Source organism: Echinops telfairi, unplaced genomic scaffold, assembly GCF_000313985.2.
Source record: "Echinops telfairi isolate 266 unplaced genomic scaffold, ASM31398v2 ScPeMD7_7424;HRSCAF=8462, whole genome shotgun sequence".
NCBI classification, from domain to species: domain Eukaryota; kingdom Metazoa; phylum Chordata; class Mammalia; order Afrosoricida; family Tenrecidae; genus Echinops; species Echinops telfairi.
Window position 1 is genome coordinate 52973709 of NW_022111324.1, and position 22745 is coordinate 52996453.

The window sequence follows — 22745 nt, forward strand, 5'->3', positions numbered from 1 at the left end:
CAGAAAATGCATCCTGAGAGCTTTTCTTCAGAGGAATTTGACAACAAAGGCTGCCCTCGAGAGTGGCTGCTCAAAAGGAGCGACTGAGAGCTGAAATCTCGGAGAAAGCACAAACAGTCTTTTCCTGGAGGAGTTGCCCTGTGCCACAGCACCTGTGTTTAATGCCAGGTATCCTTGGTGGCCAGTGCCTCGTGAAAGCATAAATGCTACAGAGAGCAGGGTTCAAATGCTCCCCAAGGGCATGACTGGTAGCTTTCCACTCATTACAGAATCCAGCCACGAGGGCCGATGCCCTGCCTGAGCGCAGTGCAAGGCCCACCAGACGGAAGTGGCCTTGAAAGGTCTAACAGGAAGAGATATGGGCCGTGAGGAAATGTGAAGGAGGTGAAATGTCCCCAGTGCATGCCTCGTGGGAGCGCAGGGACAGGAGCTGGAGCACACACTGTAGGTCAGCAGCTCGGGCCGAGGGGAAGAGGCGAGGATGCAGGAATGACATGTCTGTGGCGAGGGATGAGACCCATGAGCGAGTTCTAGTTCTCTCACAGTTGGTCGCCGCAATCTAAAAGAGAGGTCTTCCTTTGCTTGCTCTGATTTTTCCTGTCACCTGCAAGGTCACAAAGGCAAAGGTTATTACAGTATGTATCATATTTCACATTCATTTTGACTTAATTAAGGATACTGGTGTGGTGGAAACAATATGAATAGGGCCTCTACTCTACTACTCTTTCCTCATTTAGGGACAGATGCTTAACTTTTATTGGCCTGCGCAAAGGATGGTTGGATGTAGTAGGCAAGTACCTGGAAGTAGAACATAATAACCAATTGTTGAATTTCTGTTGTTAAAAATATGCTCAAAAATGTTTCAGGGTTATTATTTACTTCTTAGTATAGGTCTTGTCTTCAAAGTCAAGGCGAGACCAAAAAGTATATGAATGCAGTAGAACAAACAAGCCAAGGAAATGTAAAAGAGAAGGGAAAAACAGGGGAGGTGACAAGAATAACAATAAACAGCATGGGGCTCTGGGAAGAAAGGGGTGAACCACTGTCAAATCTCCCATTTCATGGAGCCTCACTCTAATTGTGTGACGGAAGCAGGGATGTAATCCGTGCACTTGATGAACAAGAAAACTGAAGCACAGAGAGGGGTCCCTGTTCCATCTCAGTCACTAAAAAATCAAGTGACCCAATTAGGTCAAGGTCAAAGTGTCTTTGGAGTCTATAATTCTATGACTAATCGGCTTTCCTAAAATAAGCCTACAGTTAGTGTGAGATTGGGTATTTTTTTGTTGTGTTGCTAGTTCTGACCCATAGCCACCCCATGTGCAATAGAATGGATCGTTGTCCAGGCAACAATCATTGCACGTCTGAGCCCACTGTTGCAGTCACTGAGCCAACCCATCTCCTTGAAGGTCTTCCTCTTTACTTTACCAAGCATGCTCTCTGTCTTAGGCTGAGTTCTCCAGTGACACAGCATCTGTGCTATTTACACACACATGCTGGTGTCAAATGCTGTCAAGTCAGTATGACCATAGTGACCCTATTGCATACAGCAAATGAAACACTGCCCGCTCCTGTACCTTCGTCACAATCGTTATGTTGGAACCATTGTTGTAGCCACTGTGGCCATCTATCTTCCTGAGGGGCTTTCACGCCCTTTTACTTGATCAGATACGATGTCCTTTTCCAGGGACTAGTCTCTCCTGATCACATGGCCAACAGACATGAGCCTAAGTCTCTCAATCCTTGCTTGTGAAGAGCAAACATGCAGAGATATTTCTAGAACCTTCATGGTGCTGTCAAGTAATTGTTGAACTGCTAACTGCAATGTTGGCAGTTCAAACCCACCCCTCAAGACAAGGTTGAAGCTGTTTCCTCTCATAATACTTTACAGCCTCAGAAACCATATAGAGCAGTGGTTCTCAACTTCCTAGTGCCCTGACCCTTTCATACAGTTCCTCATGTGGTGGTGACCCCAAACCATAAAATATTTTTGTTGCTATTTCATCACAGTCATTTTGCTGCTGTTATGAATCGGGCGACCCCTGTGAAAGGGCCATTTGGCCCCCAAAGGGGTTGCAACCCCCCAGGTTGAGAACCGCTGCTCTAAGGGGTTGCTATGAGTTGGAATCAACTCAATAGCCATGGGTTTGGAGGTACAAAGATAATTAACTCCAGGAAATGATTCATGAAGTTTAGCAGCTGGGAAGTTCTAAACTGCAGACTTCTCCTGGTTCAAGTAGCTACTGGAGCTGATGAACCCAAAATCAGCAGGTCAAATGTCAGGCTGCTGGGTGCAGAATGAATCCAAGTTCAACATGCCAGGCTGCTGGCAATGCTCAGATTCAGCAGGAAATATAGCTGACTACTGGCGTAAGTCCAAAGAACTAGAGGTCAAATGCAGTGAAAAGCAAGCAGCCTTTGCCAGAGCATCACTATATAGTAGAAACAGGCCACCCCCCTGAGGAAACTCCCTTTCATTTGGTGGACTGCTCGCAGCAGATGTAATCATGGAAGTGATTACATTGTAATAGATCTTATCACGGAGGATAACTGCGTCATAACAAACCACTGAGGATCACTGTCAACTTGACACACAAGGTTCACCACCACAGCGTTCTTCAGGGGTTAGTCCCTCCTGATAGCATGTCCAAAGGACCGGAGTGGAAGTCTTGCCATCTTCCCTTCTAAGGAGCATGTTTGGCTGTCTTCTCAAAACAGATTTGTTTGTTCTCCTAAACTCCTGGAAGAATATAAATATTCTTCTCTAGCATCATATTTCAAATGCATCAATTCTTCAATCTTCTCTATTCATTGTTCCACTTTTGCATAAAAATTAGGTGATTAGAAATACCATGGATTGGACTAGACACAAGGTAGTCCTCAAAGGGACACTTTTGCTTTTTAACATTTTAAGGGGGTCTTTCTGCAGCAGATGTCTCCATACAAGATGTCCTTTGACTTCTTGACTGCTATTTCGATGGGCATTGATTGTGGATTCAAATCGAATGAAATGTTTGACAAGGTTTTTTCTCCATTTACTGCAATGTGATATATTGGCCTAGTTGTGAGAATTCCATGTATGTTGAAGTATAACCCATGCTAAAGGCTCATCATTGACCTTCATCAGTAAGTTCCTCAAATCCTCTTCTTTCAGCAAGTAACATTGAGTCATTTGCATATGGCAAATGTTAATGAACCATCCTCCAATCCCGGTGCTCTTCCTTCTGTAGTCTTCTCAGAGTACTTGCTCAGCAGAAGACTGAATATGTCTAATGAAAACATACAACCCTGACACATGTATTTCCTAACCAGGAATCATGTCATATCCCCTTTTAATCCAACAACTGCCTGCTGCTGTGGACACAATTAAGTACTCTGGAATTTCTATGATTTGCTATGGTCCACTTAGCCAAATGCCTTTGGTAGGCAATAAATTGCGAGCAAACATCTTTTTGGTACCGTCTGCTTTCAGGCTAGATCCATCTGACATCAGCAATGATAGTCCTTGTTTCACATCCTTTTCTGAATCTGGCTTGAATGTCTGGCAATTCTACTTCAATGTTCTGCGGCATGCATTTTTGAATAATCTTTAGCAAAATTTTACTTGTGCGGGATACTAATGATATTTTCTACAATTTCTGCATTCTATTGGGTCAGCTTTCTTTGTAACGGGCACAGAGATGGATCTCTTCCATATTTGTGCCAGGCAGCTACCTCCCAAATTTCTTGGCATCAATGATTGAGTGCTTCCAGGGTTACAGCTAGTTTTAGAAATGTTTCCATTGATATTCAGTTAATTCCTGGAGCCTTGTTTCCAGTATTGTCTTCAGTGCCGCTAGGACTTCTTTTGTCAATACCATAAGTTTGTGTTCATTTACTACCTCCTGAAATGCTTGAGCATTGACCCCTTCTTTTTAATTCAGTGACTAATTCTTCAGCCTCCTTTGGATACTTCTTGCATCAATCACGTTTGCCCATAGAATCCTTTGATATAGCAATTTAAGGCTTCAATTCTATTTTTCAGGTCTTTTAAATTGAGGCTCGTCCAGCCTGTTCTTCTCTTTTGGTTTTCTAACTGCAGGCCTTGGCGCATTTCATTACTCTGTCTTCTCCGACTGCCTTTCGAGATCGTCTACTCAGCTCTTCTACCTCATTTCTCCCACTTGCTTTAGCTACTCAATGTTCAAGAGCAAAGTCTTCACACAGTTTGCCCTTTTCGTTGTTGTGTAATGATCCTGTGCTCTCTATGTATTATGTATGATGCCGCAACCCACCTGGTCTTCGGTCTTGAGTGTGGAATGCATCAAACTGAATTTGAGATGCTCGTTAAATTCAGCTCTGGGATACTCAAGATCACCCCTTGGCTCTTGTGGACTTGTTTCATTTTTTCAGTACCACCTTAAACTTGCATATGAACAACGAGAGGTCTGTTTCACAGTCTGCCTTTGGGCTCGTTCTGACTGATGATATCTTTCCACGGATGTGCAACTTGACGTCTGTGTATTCCATCTGACAAGGCCCACATTTATATCACCATTTAGGTGGTTGAATATGATATTTGAAAGGAATAAGTGATCGTGCAACCAAATTCTGTCATGAAAGCTGAGTAGTTTCTATCACCACGGCCATACTTTCAGTTGCCAATCCTTCCTTCCAACTTTCCAGTAAGTAGGAGTTACCGATGGATCATGTGGCATGCTTGATTTATTTCAGACTGCGGAATCTGGCATCTGGTTCATGTGTAAATTTGAATAGTCATATTAACTGGTCTTCCTAGCAGCATATGGATATAACGCTGACAGCATTGTACTTCAGGACCGACCTTGATCCTAGAATTCAGATGAGTTGATTCCAGTCCAGGCCTTTGTGCCTAGATGAGTGGTGCTTGGGAATAGAAGAATCTTGAATTTAAAAAAAACGAACATTCTAGTTGTGCAAAACATCCTCTTTCCTTTCCTTACTGACATCATTTTCACATAGGCTTAAAATCTCAACACAGTGGCTTTGGACATGTGTATGCGAGTGTGCTCAAGCCTGAAATGATTTCCATTTTCAAACACCGAAGCATGTTGTAATAGCACCCAATTCCTCAGTGCTTAGAGGTGTTTATTCTGTTCTCTCCCAGACTCCTTCACACACACACCCTTCTCCCCAGCCCAAAGAAGCACAGCTTTCCATCTCTTGGCCTGCCTTGTTTTACTCTTCAGTTGTTTACTCTGTTAAAATAAGTCCACTTTGCTTTCCAAGATAAATATTTAAACTTAGAATTCCAGTTTTCTCTCAAGTGACAAAATATACACTTCGATGCTGCTGGTAGAAACCAGGCATTTATATTGTGGGCGGGTCAGGGTGTGTCCAGGAGAAAGCACGGTGCCTCTGGTGCAGTTTCTGCTTGGCTTCTTTAGACTCCAACATGATCTGAAGTCCAAAGTGGCCTCACTCCCCAAAGACCTCAGGATGTACTCTGTTCCAAGAGACAATGCCATAGCAATGTCATGTTTGCTTGGTTACAAGAACTTCCACAGAGGCCAAAAGATTCCTGGCAAGGTTTTCACGGGCACTGAATCTGCAATAACTATAGCATCTCATTATTTGCTTCTGGCTGCTTTTCTTAAATGGAGTTTTCAATAGTGATATATATTGTAAATGCCTATTTTTTCGATAAGGAGGAAATATACTTAACTTCTTAATATGTTTGATTGCATCTGCATTAAATTTAACAGATGGGAGGCAACCATGCTTAGCCATCTTTAAAAATAAATAAATGGATTTATTATACTTATTTAATAGAATTTATTGGGTTATAAGAACTTTGCTCTTCTTACTCCTATCCAGGACATAGAACAGAAATGGATGAAGAAGGATGCTACTCGGGTATGATTCATATAGCTGTTGAGAACACTAAGACAAATCACAGCAGCTTGTACAACGGAAAGACTATAAATCTGGAAGATGAGTTTAAAATTTAGATTCTTTCACTTAAAAACTTCGCATTTTGACCAAACCATCATTTTTCCTATCTGTAAAGTGGTTAAGTCCTTAGGGGCAGTATGGAGACTTATTATGAAACTTAAACGTAGTTACACATGAATGTGATTAGCCATGTGCTTGGTGGAGTTTATAAACTCTGAACCTCTTGAACTAAAGCAATACACTACAGAATGAACTCATTGGCTGGGTTGAAGAGTTTCCTCCAAAATTTTCAGGTCCTCCCACACATATGAATGTGATCTCATTCGAAAATAGGGTTTAAAAAAAATGTAAACAAGCTAAAATGAGGTCATGCTTGTTTAGGATGGGCCCTAAATCCAATGTGACGGTGTTCTGAGAACAGAGGGAACTTCGTACAGGACACCAGACACACAGGGAAGAGCACCTGTGAAGACGGAGACAGAGATGGAAGTGATGCACTACAAGCCAAGGAGCACAGGGATGGCCTCGCGCCCCCAGGAGCTAGCAGAGGCCTGGGGTCTACTCTTCCCCAAAGCCTACAGGAGGAGCCCTGATTGCCAACACCTTGACCTCAGACTTCTAGTTCTCCGAAACTCTGCTGTTTTCAGCCACCTACAGGGTGGTACTTCGCTGTAGCAGCCTTAGAAAATGAAAACAGGTACCAATGGGATGAATAAACTGAACTCAAAACCTACACTCACTGCCACTGAGTTGATTCCAATTGATGGTAACCTTATAGGATGGAGCAGAAATGCCCTCTTTGGGTTTCCAGGGCTTTAAAGCTTTATGTAAATCTTTATCTTTTTGTATTTTTTAGATCAAAGGATACCAATAAGTAAGACTACTGTTTATTCAGGTATCTAGGTAATGGTTTGGCATTCACACAGGTATTGAGTTGGAAGCCACTTTTTCACGCTTACACTAAGCCAGGGACTGTACTGCAAAGCCTGGTCTAAGATCTACCAAGTTGGCCCCAGAAGCTTCCTGATTTGAGTTATGACAGTCTTGGTGCCCTCACATGAATCCATAACAAAGTTTCAACCCCAACCACTCTAACTCACTGCAACCGAGTGGCTTCAAATTCAGAGACCCTACTACATAGGGTTTCTGAAGCAGTAAATCTTTATGGATACAGAAAGTCTCATATTTCTCCTGAGGGGCACCTTGGGGGTTTGAACTGCCAACTTGATGATTAGCAGCCCAGTTGAAAACCCATTATGCCCCCACGACTCCATTTACAAGAACATGCTCAAATGATAAGTTAAGTTTGCACCTTTATGTTTAGAATTTTAACATTTCTTTATACCAATTATGTGATAAATTATCCCAACATATAGCAGTGACACACAGCACCACAGATAGAGTGGAGGCCCAAAGTGACCTAAGTCACAGAGCACTGGCCGTTCCTTTAAACTGAAACTAACTACGTTTTGAGAGAATAAAGCAATTTAAAGAGAGAGAGAGAGATTAAGGAGCCCAGTATCCTGAAGCAAAACCTCTGTTCAAAGAAGCAGCTTGTTAGATCCCTTACTGGGCTGGGCCCAGCAGGTTCCCCTGTGCTGAGAAGTTGTTTGTTTATTTTGCACAGGTCCTAGCAGGCCACAGGGGGAATTTCTGGGTTTGCAATTAGAGTGGGCAGTAGGGAGTCAAGAGCTCTGAGTGCTGTTGTCATTTGTAAAGCACTTATTGACTCCTTCGCTCCCTTCCCTACCAGCTGATGTGTCTCGGCCTCTCTATCAGTCACATATAAATAAGAATTAGTGCCTCACAAATTTCTAAGATTCATTCATTAAGATGTGTCTGTATACAATAGTGGGAGGGAGGGGCTACATAGACTATACGGGATGCTAAATGGGAGGGGCAGTGAAAAAGAGGACTGCCCTGGACAAGATGGATTGGCACAGTGGCGGCAATAATGGGCTTAAACATGAAAGCAATTGTGAGGATGGCACAGGACCAAGCGGCTTTCCCTTCTGTTGTACATAGGTTCTCTATGACTCAGCACCAACTTGTTGGCATCTGACAACAACGGCAATCTTAATTTGGTTCCTTTGCTTGAAATATGTATTCATTTGCAATAAACAGATTCACGGGTTAATGTCAAGCAAACAGCACTCTTTCAAATGTCAGGAGAGTTGAGGTCCATTGGTAAATGTCAGAAACATGACATAGCACACACATATTCTGCTAGCCCTAGGTGAACCAAGAACTTCAAAACCAAGAATAAGTGGACTGTGTAGAAGACCACTTGAACTCAAAAAGATAAGATGAAAGATTAAGAAGAGTAAGATGGAGTCAAGACTTTGTCTGCATTTGTCAGAAGAAAATAAGACACATGCCCATGCACAGCTTAGCAGAACCAAAGTCAAGAGAGTGTCAGCCTGCATCTTCTGAACTTCTACTGTCTCTGATGCGCTGAGCTCAGTCTTGGATTAAAAGAGTGATTCAAACAGACATAGCCTCTTCTGTCCTGGAGTTAATAATGCTCCTTCTAGTCAGTCCTACTGGGGAAGGATACTGAAAGGACCATGGACTGCCGAAGAGCAGACAAACCTGTCTTGAAAGAAGTACAGCCAGAATGCTCCTTCGAGGCCAAGATGGTAAGACACCAGCTCACATAGTTTGGGCAGGTTAACAGGAGCTCCTCAGGCGTTCCTGGAGAAGGACATCATGCTTCGGAGAGGAAGGGCTTTGACAAGATGGATCGACACAATGGCTGCCACAATGGACTCAAGCTCAGGAACAATTGTGAGGGTGCCCCAGGACCCATTCGGATGTGCATAGGGCTGCTCTGAGGCAGGACTGCCTCCCCAGCACCTGCCAACAATGCATTTCCACACAGGGGGTTCCTGGTGGCTAGGCACTGGCTCCTGCGGCCAGACCAAACCACGCGATGGAGGGTGACGTTTCCTTAACTTGATGCGGACGCTCACACTGGGGCGGGTAAAGCAGCAGAGCTGCCCTACAGAGCAGGAGCCCTCTCAAATCTGACCTGGAGGGCTCATCTGGTGGACAATTTGGCCTTTTCCCTGTTTTCTCTGGGATGATGGCGGTAATTAGGTGTTGTTGAAGGTTTGTGGTTGCCGTGGTTGTATTTTTAAATTTCCCTTTACACCATGAAATCTATTTACTACCAACTCTTGAAGAAAAACTGGTATGTTAGGCTAACGTGGCACGATAGTATTGTGCGGAATAACCGCATGGATGAATTTTAAACAAAAAATGCGGCTGGCTCCCCCCGCCGCACCCCACCTCTTTCCTGGAGCCTGCATGATTTAGGGGAGGCCGTCTGCATGTGCTGCCCGTCTGCAGCAGCAGCAGAGGAAGCTGCTCTCTCCTGGTGGAGCCGGAGAGGTCCCCACCTTTCCCAGAAGCAGGCCACACAGAGAAGCGGCCGTGCGGGGAATGAGAAGCAAAACTTCCTTCGGAAACACTAGTGAAGGGGACGGAATGGAAGAACCGAAGCGAGAAGGTTAAGGCTATTGGGAAGAAGATGGGCAGTGGTGGGTCAGAGCATCTCAATCCAGAGAGGAAGGGGCGTCTGTGGCCTGCGGGTAGGTCTCAGGAAGAACAGAGAACGGTAGAGTGAGAGCGGCATCCCAGAGCCTGAAGGGAGAACGATTATTTTCGAAGCGGGAGTAGGTCCGCCTAAGTTTCAGGATGTGTCTCGGGGAATGGTGGCTGAAGTAGAGGTCATCACCGGAAACCAATGTGGCAGAGAAATAAGGTCACTGGAATATGGGTGGCCATCGACAGAAAGATGGTGAGGACGCCAAAGTCCGCAATGACTCAAAGGCAGTGGTGGTGAAAGGACAGCAGCTGACAGCAACTAGAGACCGGGAACAGCATCGCTAACGGAAACAGTCCCCGTCGGTGTAATAGGGCAGAAGAGAAATGACCAGAAATTAACGTTTTGGAACAAATAGACTTTTCATTCAGTAATAGAAGCCACACTAGTTGTCGTGCTAGGTTTGTATTTCTAACTCTTTTCTTTTAGAAGGGAGACGTCGGACAGGGCAGGGTATGACAAAATAAACAATTTATAAATTATTAAGGGCTCATGAGGGAGGGGGGAGCGGGGAGGGAGGGGGAAAAAAATGAGGACCCGATGCCGGGGGCTTAAGTGGAGAGCAAATGTTTTGAGAATGACGAGGGTAATGAATGTACAAATGTGCTTTACACAATTGATGTATGTATGGATTGTGATAAGAATCCTATGCGCCCCTAATAAAACGCTTTAAAAAAAAAAGAAAATTGTAAATAGACTCATGCGTTAGTTGTAAAAGAATCCCCAAAGCCTAAACCCACTGATTTCGAGTTGATTCTAACTCACAGTGACCCTTCAAGACAGAGCAGAACTGCTCACAGGGTATCCAAGGCTGAGCATCTTGATAGCAGGAGCCTGCTGCACCTTTCTCCCAAGGAGGGTCTAGTAGGGTTAAGCTTCCCGCCATTCTGCAATCAGTCCAATACTTAACCCACTTCACCACTCCAAAAACTCACTGCATCGAGGCCATGCTGACTCAGAGTGACCCCTCTGGGTTTCCAAGGCTGTAACTATTGATGGGAGTAGAAAGCCCAGTCTTTCTCCCGTGGAGCTATTAGTGGTTTCAAATTGCTGACCATGCAGACTGTAGTCCAAAGCGTAACCACTACGCCACCAGAGCTCCATTAGGATTCTTTATAAATTAGTTGTGGTGTGTGGTGTATGCTCTTGCTTATACTTTAAGCCTGGCCCTCTGTCTTTAGAGTTTACCCTGATTTTAGGCTCTCCACCATTCTGTTATGTGCTTGGCAGAGTGGCATGCTTCCTTCCACAGCCACGAAGTATGTTTAACATTATGACAAACTAATGCACATGTAATAATGTAATAAGAGCCACACCCAGGTTCTTATGACTCACCGTTCCTAGGAAACATTGGGAGATATTTACTCACTCATAGCTAAGTGAATCAATGTTGTATTATTTTATTATTATTAACTCGTGTGATTATAACTAGTGTATATGCAAACTCTGAAACCAAAAGTTCTGATGAAAAGAAAAAGAGTTGAACAAATCTCTGCTTTTAGAAATTCCAGTAGTTTATCTCTTCTTTCAGTACATTTAGTGCGTGCATCCTTGATGTCATATACTGCATCTATCACTTGTTAGAGATAGGAAAATGATTAGTCCCTAATCTTTATCCTTGAGACACCGTGTGGGTTAGTGTCACGATCAGATAGTCACAGATTCTTGGTAAGGGCTGTGATAAAATTGTGGCAGGAAGGTTGGGAGAAACTTCATGAAGCTGAAAATAGTTAACCTAGACCCTGAAATAAGAGGAGTTAGGTAGAATATATGGGAAAGGCATCTCTTTACACGTGTTTGGTGATAATACCTAAAATATTTCCTACTGGAGTTATCAATTAGGCAATTGAGTGAATACAATTGGAATTCTGGTGAGTGATCAGATTGTACCTATAATTGGGGAACCATAGCATCTAATGCCACGAGACTGGGTGTCATAAAAAATGCAACATGGACATGGAGATGGACATTTCAAGGACTGAGATGAGAATCTTCTCTTTAGAGTTGAGGGAATTGAAGAGGAGCCAGGAAAGCCAGAGTCTGTGATATAAAAATTTAAAAACCGAGACATTTGCTGTTGTCAGGGCAAGCGATGAAAGCCAAGAAATTACCATTAATGAAAAGAGCATTAGTGACTATCATCCAAGCAATTAGAATGGAGTAATGGGGTAAGAGCTTGGCTAGAATGGGTTCAGGAATGAACAGGAGCAAAGAATTAGACCCAATGTTTACATACATATACAAATCCTTTAATGACTTCTAAGGGAAGGAGAAAAGGGTAGGTGGTTGAAGACAAGAGATTTCTATTTGTTTTTTAAGATAAGATTAATCTCCAATAAGGCAAAAAAATTAATGATGCCTATAAGGTGCATGGTGATTGCTAGAAGAAAGTCTTAGAGTGGGAGACACGGGTGCGGTGCGATCCAGTGCACCTGGAGAGCCTTGTCCTGGATCCACCTGAAGACCCCGTGTGCGACCTCCACACCTGACACCTGCCTGTCTGGACAATGCAGTTGACATCACTGACCCGTCACATTGTAAGACTTCCGTTGGAAACACGAGCTCACTACCAACTTCTGGTTTTTCCTCTCTGTAAGCCATCTAAAGATGTTATCCGTAATTGGTAGAAATTTGAGGAAATGATGTGTTCTGGAAATAACAGTAAGTTGCTGGTTTGGAATGAAAAAAAAAATCTAAATTGGCTTCAAATTGCATCATCCGCACAAGAACTGCTTACCGTTTTTGTTTTGTTTTGTTTTTTCCCCACAGGGCTACCTGCTTCAGAGCCTGCAGCCTGCGGGCAACAAGGCCAGGCAATGGTTCAGGGTGATACTTTTCTCTGCCATGGGGCGCTATGAGACCCACGGGGATGGCATGCCATACATCCAAATACATGGCCCCAATTCTTCTTCTGTAGGCCACATCATTTCAGCTCTTAGACTAAGACTGCCGGCATCTCTCAAAGCGGCTGAGTTGTCTGGCAAGTGCGTACTGATGTCATCCCAGCGGTCTAATTCTGAGAGTCCTCGTCGTAAACTGAAGGCTGCACTCCCTTATTTGTGGAGCAGCACATCAGCCAGAAGCACAGGCATTAGTTCAGGCACACTGGGTACACGGGTGGAGTGGCTGCAGCCCTTGGTCACCCCGCAGGGTTTGCTTTTTTCTAGAAGGAAGACTCCCTGTGGTCACCATGCCCCTGCTCTATCCACCAGACGCAACTGGTGTCAAAGAATCTGAATTCCTGGTCCCAATGGGCCGCACAATAAATGCATGAACAGCGGTTCGGTCTATCACCTAGACCATGTCTGGCTCCATCAGACCCCGTACCTTGTACAGCCAGAATGCCTTAGGTGTGAGGATCAAATAGAACAGACCCTTCCCTGGAGAAGGTGAAACAGAAGGCCAGCCAAGGAGATCAAGACTGTCAACGAGAGGTGATGAGTGACTGCAACATGGAATTCGGGCATCGTAATGACCGTGAGCGTGGCACAGGGCCAGGCAGGGACACTTTTGGCTGTAAATCAGCGTCCTTAGGATTCAGAACCGACTTGACAGTACTTCACAGCATTGCCAGCGCCCTCAGATCTTTCCCTTTGAATCCGCATTTTGTTAAGTGACCTTCTGAACACATGGGAGGAGGATCTGAAGGTACACTCTTTGAGCTCACAAGCTCATTGTTGTTCCAGAGGACAAGCGCTGGTACTCTTCCCTGTGTGCTAGGCAGAAGTTCTCTGTAAGATCCCAGTCTCCAAGCATTGAAAAGAAAAGAACTAGGCCATCGTTTATTGTATTTGCGTTTTGAGGAGACAAGGTGAAAGAATATTCAACCGATGCGTCTGTTCCCTACTTTTCATGGACGTATCTTCCGTTATTTCCAAGTGTCTGGCCCAATGGGAAGGAACGTCAAGCCTGCTCACAAATACTGACTGAAACAGGAGTCTCTGTCCTTAAGGAATGTAAGTAGTAAATTCCTTAAAATTTTACATGGTGACTTTTGGTTTAAAAGGGTGACATAAATACTCGAGCTTATTTCTACCCTTTCCCAATGCCACCAAAATGACTATAAAGGAATTTTCAGGGAAACAAAAAACAAAATTTTTAGGAAAACAAAACAAAACATGAAAGCACCAAAAAGAATGATAGTGGGTTAGGAGTGGCTGAACAGGTGGCTGATGTAAGAGAGACGAGAGAGCTACAAGGAGCCCTGCTGGCACCTGGCCGCTAACTGAAAGGCTAGTGGTTCGAATGCACTGGACGCTGTGAGCGTCTGCTTTTGTAAAAGCCACAGCCTGGGAAGAGCTATGGGGAAGTTCGACTGTGGGACACACTTGCTCTGCGTCCAAATGAACTGGACGGGAAGGGGTGCGGCGCTAAAGCCTACCTGCCTGCAGGGGGAGCAGTCAGTCAGGCTGTGTTGCAGAATTACGAACTCCGTGGCTATTGGTAATAAGAGTTAAGAAATAGCACAGAGCCATGCTAGAAGCATTAAGTAAGTATCCTACTTTCCCTAAAGAAGGCTCTTGGGAGAGTCTAAGAACCCTTCAGGCTGACAGCCAAGGGAGAACTCGACTTGGATCAGGCAGGTGGAGAGGGCATTCCTTGGGAATGAGCCAGGATGCAGGCGTGGCACAGCACAGCATTATCAGAGGCCAGCGAGGGAGGAAATTTGGCCAGGGGCTAGCAGGCCGTGCGGATCCATAAACAAAACTAGTGAGCGCAAGACAAGAACAGTCTGAGAATAACTTAGGAGACAGGCTAAGAAGCCTGGACTTCACTGTGCACATGGGAAGCCTCGTGGAGCCTGGGAAGGCTTCTTCCAGACGCCGGGCACACTGAGCGGGGATGAAGAGGTGGGAAGAACGGACAAAGAGTGAGGGTGACACTTGGATGGGGGATATTCTATCTAAACGAGACAGGGTGTTGTGAGCATGCAAAGAGAGGGCTGGACCCAGGCCAGCAAGAGCCAGCAGAGCCTGCACACAATCTGCATGTTGTGTTCTCTGTGAAGGAGAGATGTGTTTAAAATCATCAGTGTCTGCTCTGTTGGTGTTGCACTATGCCAGGAAAGAGGCAAAGATAAGCTAGACATTAGACTCAGCTCAATAAATTCAAATATTGCTGAGACTTAGGCTTGTGCTCTGATTAACCTATCCATGCCAGAGGAGACTGAGTCCCAGCAAGATGACAAGTGCAGATGATTTGGTGTCTAGAAAGGAGAGGCAAGTAGTATCGCAGAAGACTTGGAGGAAAGGAAAAGTTTTCAGCAGTGACTGCAATTAGTGCTTGAAATAAATTACTTTCTTTAGAGTTGATCATTTGACTTTAGAATGTACAATTTACCCCAGGGAAATGCTCATCATTTAGGCTTTTATTTGACAACTGAAAGAAAAGTGGTAGAAAAACATTTACCATTAATGAATACGTCTGGGAATTATCAAGGAAGCATTTAGCTTAATTATGCACCAACAAATATAAGGCAATGCGTGTAGAAGATGGGGACGATTTAAGAACTACCAGAATGGTACAGATTGGAACTGGAAACACAGGGAATCCAGGGTGGTTGATCCCTTCAGGATCAGCGGTGTGAATGGTGATACTGGGAGGGTGGAAAGAGGGTTGGATGGAAAGGGGGAACCGATTACAGGGATCTACATGTGACCTCGTCCCTGGGGGACAGACAACAGAAAAGTGGGTGAAGGGTAACGTCGGACAGGGCAAGATATGACAAAATAATAATTTATAAATTACCAAGTGTTCATGAGGAAGGGGGGAGCGGGGAGGGAGGGGAAAAATGAGGAACTGAAGCCAGGGGCTTAGGTGGAGAGCAAATGTTTTGAGAATGATGCGGGCAATGAATGTACAAATGTGCTTTACACCATTGATGTATGTATGGATTGTGATAAGAGTTGTATGAGCCCCTAATAAAATGATTTAAAAAAGAACAATAAAAAAAGAGTTGTACAAGCCCCCAGTAAAATGATTTATTAAAAATGAAAATTTACACGCACACAAAAGAACCAGAATCAGCGTTTAAATTTTGGCTTTGCCACCTGTGTCTTTGGGTCCAATCATTTTTCCTTTTGAGCTTCTTTGGTACCACGTGACAGTAGATGTAGTATTTACTCATGGCACTGAAGTAATGACTAAGCAAGGGTATGACCTAGCCGAGAGTAGCATATTATAGACGCTCCTTACCTGCAAATGTCCTCTTTCTTCTCTCTCACTCTTTGCAATCCTAATAACTTCATGTAACTCTAGTTCTAAATTGCAAGATCATAAATCAAGGCAAACAAATTACAGATGTGACTACAGTGGAGGTAGGGATAGAGGCCAATTTTTAACCAAATCTGAGACTTTGTAGAAGGACCTATCATTGCCAGATGACTAATTTTGGGGATGGAGAAGGAATAAGAAACAAAACTAAATGATTTTAACACTTAGCATCTTGAAATGTTTATATTTATATTAATATATTTTTCCACGCCTAGGTTAGGACATGCCCCATGTCTCCCTTTGACGTGTCAGAGTTCTTTCTTTCTTTTAAGAAAAACTTTTTATGGTGAATCAGGTAAATTAAAAAAAAATTTTTTATGGTGAAGTAGGTTTACACAGCAGATTATAAAATAGTTTTACACTCAATGACATGCCCGTTTTAGAGATTACATGAAAAGTGGTCTTGGTATATGTCCATCATTGTCATTAATTATTGCTAATATTTATTGAGTATTTATTGTGGACTAAGCAATGTGCCTAATGCTTCACATATCGATCTCACCAATTCATCACAAAACTCTGCAAGATACCTCACATGATCACACTTGCTTTCTCAACGAGGACTCTGTGGCACAGCCGTTGAATTCCAGGGACAGAGGGTGCAAGAGAGAGACCAACTCAGAGTGTGAGCCCGAAGTCGGATTTCTAAGACCCAGCTCTCAGTCCCTGGGCTGGGTTGCCTCCCATCACACTGTACACACAACACACATACACCACGCAGACGTGCACACATTTCCTGGCTCCTATCTTTTCTTCCTTCAATTTAGAAACAAAATTTTACAGCTATCTCATGAAATTAGGACTCAGAAAGGAGCAATTTTCTTTGCAGGTCAGGTATTCCAGCTTGCTTTTCTCACACATGGAGAAGCCAGGTGTGCAGCCAGGTGCCATCTTTCCAAGTAAAAATTGTCCCATGGTATTAGCCACTCTTCTAGATAGTGCTAATCCATTACCTAGTGGGGAGGAATTACTATATCTCCTGCAGTGCTCTGATACCTTGACTAATAAACTCTTGGTGAATATAATCATTTAAGATGAAATGGGGGTACTTCATGGCTACTGAGGACACCAAAATCAATTAGCATAACAGTCCACAAAGACAATGTTCTATCTCCTACTTTGGTGAGTAGTGACTGGGGTCATCGATGCTTCTGGGAAGCCATCTGAAGTGCAAATATTGATCGCTTCCTGCCTGGAGTAAAGAACACTAAAGCCTATCAAGCCCACTGCCACTGACTTCATTCTGATTCAAAGCAACCTTATAGGGCAGATTAGAATTGCTCCCCAAGGTTTCCAAGGTGGTAAATCTTGATGAGAACAGAAAGCCTCATCTTTCTCCCCAAAGGGGCTGCTGGATTTGAACTGCTAACCTTTGGGTTAGCTGCTCAAAGCAGAGTTTTTCTGCCCCAGCAAGGCTTCTAAAAGAAAATCAAAGGGACATTGAAATGATCCATCCAAAGGACTCACGGACCTCCCAAACCTCAGCCTCCACAAGCTAGACATGAAAAGACAGTGACCCCCGCTGACCGTGGAGATTCATGGATAGAGTGGAGAACAATGTGGAACAGAACTCAAAACCACGAGAAAGACCAGGCTTACTTACTTCACAGGCAAGTGAACCTCATAGACTATGGTCCTAAGTTACTCTGCAGGTCTGGAACTGGTTCAACTTTCAGGCAAACAAAAACCAGTTGAACAATAACACCAGAATGAGGTAAACAATAACACCAGATGGTACACATTTTTTTTTTTAAATCAATCATATGAGACCCAAAGGGCAGCATGTGGCCTGCGACCAAGCTCAGAAGACAGGAATGGATGAAAGGAGGGTGGTAGGGACTAGCGGGCACCAGGTAGATACCAGGGCCTTGATTTCTGTACGTAGCGACTCTATGCATCACAATGAAACGCTGTCCAGTCTTGGGCCACCCTCATCGTTTCTATGTTGGAGTCCTTGTTGCAGCCACAGTGCCAACCGGCTTGCAGAGGGCCTTCCTCTTTGTCCCTGCTGTTCCACTGAGCCACGCACGATGTCCGTTCGTAGGGACCGGCCGCTCCTGATAACGCATCCCAAGTAGATAGAATGAGATCTCCCCATCCTAACTTCTAAGGAGCATTCTGGCTGGACTTCCTTCGAGAGAGACTTCTTGGCCATCTGTGATATCGTCCACATTCTTCACCAACACTCTGCTTCAAAAGCACAATTTTCTCTTCAGGCCCCTTCCTTGCTCAGCTTTCATATGTCGATGAGGCGATTGAAAATGCCCTGGCTTGGGTCAGGCACACCTGGGTCTCTGGAGTGACATCTTCCCTCTTGAGCACTTCACAGAAGCATTTGCATCAGATTTGCCCTAGGCAATCCATCCTTGATTTCTGGATTGCTGCTTCCATGGCATTGATTGTGAATCTAAGTAAAATGAAATCCTTGATAACTTCAATCTTTTCTTCATTTATTAGGATGTTTCATATGGGTCAAGTTGTGGGGGGTTTTGCTTTTTTTCACATTGAGCTGTAATCCATTTGAAGACTGTAGTTTTAAATTTTCATCGGTAAGTGCTTCAAGTCCTCTTTCTCATCAAGCAAAGCCGTGTCGTCTACATATGACAGGCTGTTAGTGAGTCTTCCTTTCAATTCCGATTTGACTTTCTTTTTCTATAGTCCAGCTTCAGGAACTATTGATCAGCCTATTGATCAGCATACAGGTTGAATAAATATGGTAAAAGAATACAATCCTGACACGCACCTTTCCTGACTTCAATTCAGTCAGTATCTCTTTGAATGTCTGCCTTTAGGTCAACATATACGAACACAATTAAGTGTCATAGAATGCCCATTCTTCAAAAGACTATCCATAGTTTCCCATGACCCATAGAGTCAAATGCCTTTGCATAGTCAATAAAACACTAATATCTTTCTACTATTCTCTGCCATCAGCCAAGATCCCTCTGGCCTCAGCCATGATATCCCTACTTACATTGCCTCTTTTGAATCTGACTGGAATTTCTTTTTTTTAAATAACAAAATCATTTTATTGGGGGCTTGTACAACTCTTATCACAATCCACACATACATCCATTGTGTCAAGCACTTTTGTACATTTGTTTCCCTCATCATTCTCAAAACATTTGCTTTCTACTTGAGCCCTTGGTATCAGCTCCTCATTTCCCCCCTCCCTGCCTGCTCCCCCCCTCTCATGAACCCTTGATAATTTATAAATTATTATTATTTTGTCATATCTTACCATCCGATGTCTCCCTTCACCCACTTCTCCGTTGTCCATCCCCCAGGGAGGAGGTTATATGTAGATCCTTGTAATCAGTTCCTCCTTTCTCCCTCACCTTCCCTCCACCCTCCCGGTATCGCCACTCTCACCACTGGTCCTAAGGGTTTCATCTGTCCTGGATTCCCTGTGTTTCCAGTTTCTATCTGTACCAGTGTACATCCTCTGGTCCAGCTGGATTTGTAAGGTAGAATTGGAATCATGATATTGGGGGTGGGGCGGAGGGGAAGCATTCAAGAACTAGAGGAAAATTGTATGTTTCATCATTGCTACACTGCATCCTGACTGGCTCATCTCCTCCCTGCGACCCTTCTGCAAAGGGATGTCCAATTGCCCACAGATGGGCCCTGGGTCCCCACTCTGCACTCCCCTCATTCACAATGCTATGTGTTTTAGTCTTTGATGCCTGATACCTGATCCCTTCGAAGCCTCGTGATCTCACAGGCTGGTGTGCTTCTTCCATGTGGGCTTTGTTGTTTCTCAGTTAGATGGCCGCTTGTTTATGTTCAAGCCTATAGGACCCCAGACTCTATATATTTTGATAGCTGGGCACCATCAGCTTTCTTCACCACATTTGCTTATGCACTGCTTTGTCTTCAGTGATGGTGATAGGCAGGTGAACATCTCAGACTGCCGAATTGTTAGAACAGAGTATTCTTGTGTGGAGGGAGTACTTGAGTAGGAGCCCACTGTCCGTCTGTTTCCTTAACACTAAACCTATAAATATATGTACACAGATCTATTTCCCCCTTGTTATATATAAATATATTTACATCTATATATGCCTGCATTTAGATCTCTATAAATGCCCTTTGCATCTTACTCCTTTCCTCTATTTCCTTTTACTTTCCTCTTGTCCCACTATCATGTTCAGCCTTCATTTGGGTTTCAGGAATTCCTCTCAGTTACATTGTCCTTGATCCAGCCCTGCCAGGCCTCCTACACCCTCCTTGCCACTGATTTTGGATCACTTGTTGTTCCCTTGTCCCTAGGCTTGTTAATGCCCACTTCCTTTCCCCTACCTCCCCCTCTCTCATGTTCCCCTGGAACTGTCATCTTGTTCTCTCTTCCGGCTTGTTTGTCCCACCTAGCCCTTCCAGGTAGACATGCAGCGACAGCACTATGCACCACCACAAGACCGAGTACACCGAAGCAGCAATAGAAAATAAAACAATAGCTACAACAACAGCAACAAAGACCCCTATAAATAGTTCAAGGTCTATTTATTGTCCTTTATGAGTGCTTTCCAGTGGAGTCTGAATCTGACTGGAATTTCCGTTAGCTCCCTGTGTGTACAACAACTATTTTCTAATTGTCTTCAGCAAAGTTTTTTTTTCTGCGTATGATATTAATGATATTGTTTGATAACAATACCCAATAATTTAGGAGTCCCTTTTTTGGGGGAAAAGCGCAAATACGGATCTTTTCCAGTTAGTTGGCCAAGTAATTGTCACCAATGTCTTGGCACAGTTGAGCGAGCACCTTCAGCACTGAATCAGTTGGTGGAAATATGCCAACTGGTCCCCCATCCTGAAGTCCTGATTTTCAGCAATGCCTCTAGTGCAGCTTGGATTTCTGGATCATACACGGCCTCCTTGATATGGGGGTAATCAATATTAGAAATACAACATCATGTAAGATTTAGTTTGTTAAAACTCCAAAATGTAACAGTCCCATAAACAATCCTTTTCAGCTTAATCAGCTGGGGTGTTCCAGTTGAAAGAGGCTAACACGGTCAGTAAGCGAAGTAGCCAGACATGAACTATCACCCATATTTGAAAAACAAGGATTCACGACGCTTCAGGGGATGGTGATCTGACAGCCCCTGAAGAAAGTCTTCTTTTTCATCAAGCAAAGCTGATCATTGGAGCGCCTGCTTTCTGACGAATGTCAATTGCATATCGTGACATTGTAAAAAACTGCCAATCTCCTCCTATAATCACGGTTAAAAACAAACCAAGCCCTGTTTTTGGATATTAACTTGTGAGGTCAGGACTGAAATCTGCAATAGCTCAGAGGAGAAACCTGGCTGGTTTCCTTCTGCAAGCCCCTGCAGGAAGAAACTTAGAATTTCTCAAATCAACCACATCTCTGCTTTTGGCTACAGTGATGGGCCCTCCTGGACCCTTGCAATCTACCAACATCCTGAGATGGTTGCATATGAACTAGCTCTTTTTTGGTATGGTGGCCAAGTATTCTTTTCATCTTCTTTTGGTGCTGCCTGCATCCTTTAATATTTTGCCTACAGAATCATTCAATATTGAAACTCTGGATTTGTCCCCCTTCAGTCCTTTCAGCTGAAGAAATGGCAAGCACGGGCTCTCCCCCTCTGCGCCTCTCACTCCTCGTCCTTGCATGTTTCATGATCACACTTCACCTTGTCTTCGCAGGCTGCCCTTTGTAATTTTGTGTTCAGCTCTTCTATGCATCATAGCTTCCAGTTGTTTTAGCTTCTCTACATTCAAAAGCACTTTCAGAGTCTCTTCTGACCTTCATTTTGGGCTCTCTTTTTTTCTTTTGTCTTTTTAAAGAACTTTTGCTTCCCTTCAGTGTATGATGTTCTTCATGTCCTCCCACAGTTCTGGTCTTCAGACATTTGTGTTCAATGCTTCAAATATATTCTTGAGATTCTACATTCAGGCAGAATGGACTCGAGATCATATTTTTGGCTTTCCCAGATTTGTTTTAATCTTCTGTAAGTTCAATTTGAATTTGCAGCTGAGCAATTAGTGGTCCGCCTTGGCCCTGCTTGGGCTCGTGTTTGGACCTTCCCCAGAGGCTCTTTTCACACATCTAGTTCACTGGGTTCCTGTAGGTCTCATCTGATGAGGTCCGCACGTAGAGACACCACTTATGTTGTTGAAAAGAAATATTTGCAATGACTCAACTTTGGTTCTGTAAAATACTATTGTGCCATCTCCAGCGTCATTTCTATCACCAAGGTCATATTTTCCAAGTATTGCTCCCTCCTTTCTGTTTCCAACTTTTTGGATTCAATCACCAGTAATTATCAATGGTTCTTGAATTGCATGTTTGATCAATTCGCAACTGAAGAAGTTGGTAGAATTCTTAAGTTCCTTCTATAGCTTTAGTGGCTATTGTGCAAATATGAACAACAGGCATAATTACTTTGGAAGTGTATAGATACCATTGTATCACTGATAGCACCGTACTTCAGATAGCTCTTGAAATGTTCTTTTTGATGAGGAATGCAAATTATTCCTCTGGAACTTGCTATTCACCCAATTCAAAATGGCCAATACCAGTTCATTTCAGCTCATCGATGCCTCAGGTATTGATCTTTATGTGTTCCGTTTCATGTTTTACCACTTCCAGTTTTTCTAGCTTCATGCTTCATACATTCCATGTTCTGATGATTAGAAAGTATTTTCAGTTGTTTCTTCTCATGTTGAGTCACGCCACATCAGCAATGAAGGTCCGGAAAGCTGTGCTCCATCTACGTCATTAAGGGCGGCTCTACTTTGAGGAGGCAGCTCTTCCCCAGTCGTATTCTGAATACCTTCCAACATGAGGGGCTTACCTTCCAGCACTGTATCAAGGTTGTATTGTGTAAGGTTTTCAGTTGCTGTATTAGTCTGGGTACTTTGGAGAAACAAATCCACGGCGACTCATGTATAAGAGAGAGTTTTATGCAAAGAAAATGTGCATCAC

At 43.7% G+C, this 22745-nt stretch overlaps 1 protein-coding gene and 1 non-coding gene across 2 annotated transcripts in view; one reads left to right on the forward strand and one right to left on the reverse strand.

The window, feature by feature from the left end:
- Positions 1–22745, forward strand: part of LOC123522589 (apolipoprotein R-like) — an 87119-nt gene that overhangs the window by 53393 nt on the left and 10981 nt on the right. The window lies entirely within an intron of this gene.
- On the reverse strand, positions 12285–12417 carry LOC115872469. Its single transcript, XR_004047869.1, has one exon. It is a non-coding gene; the product is annotated as a small nucleolar RNA SNORA42/SNORA80 family (small nucleolar RNA).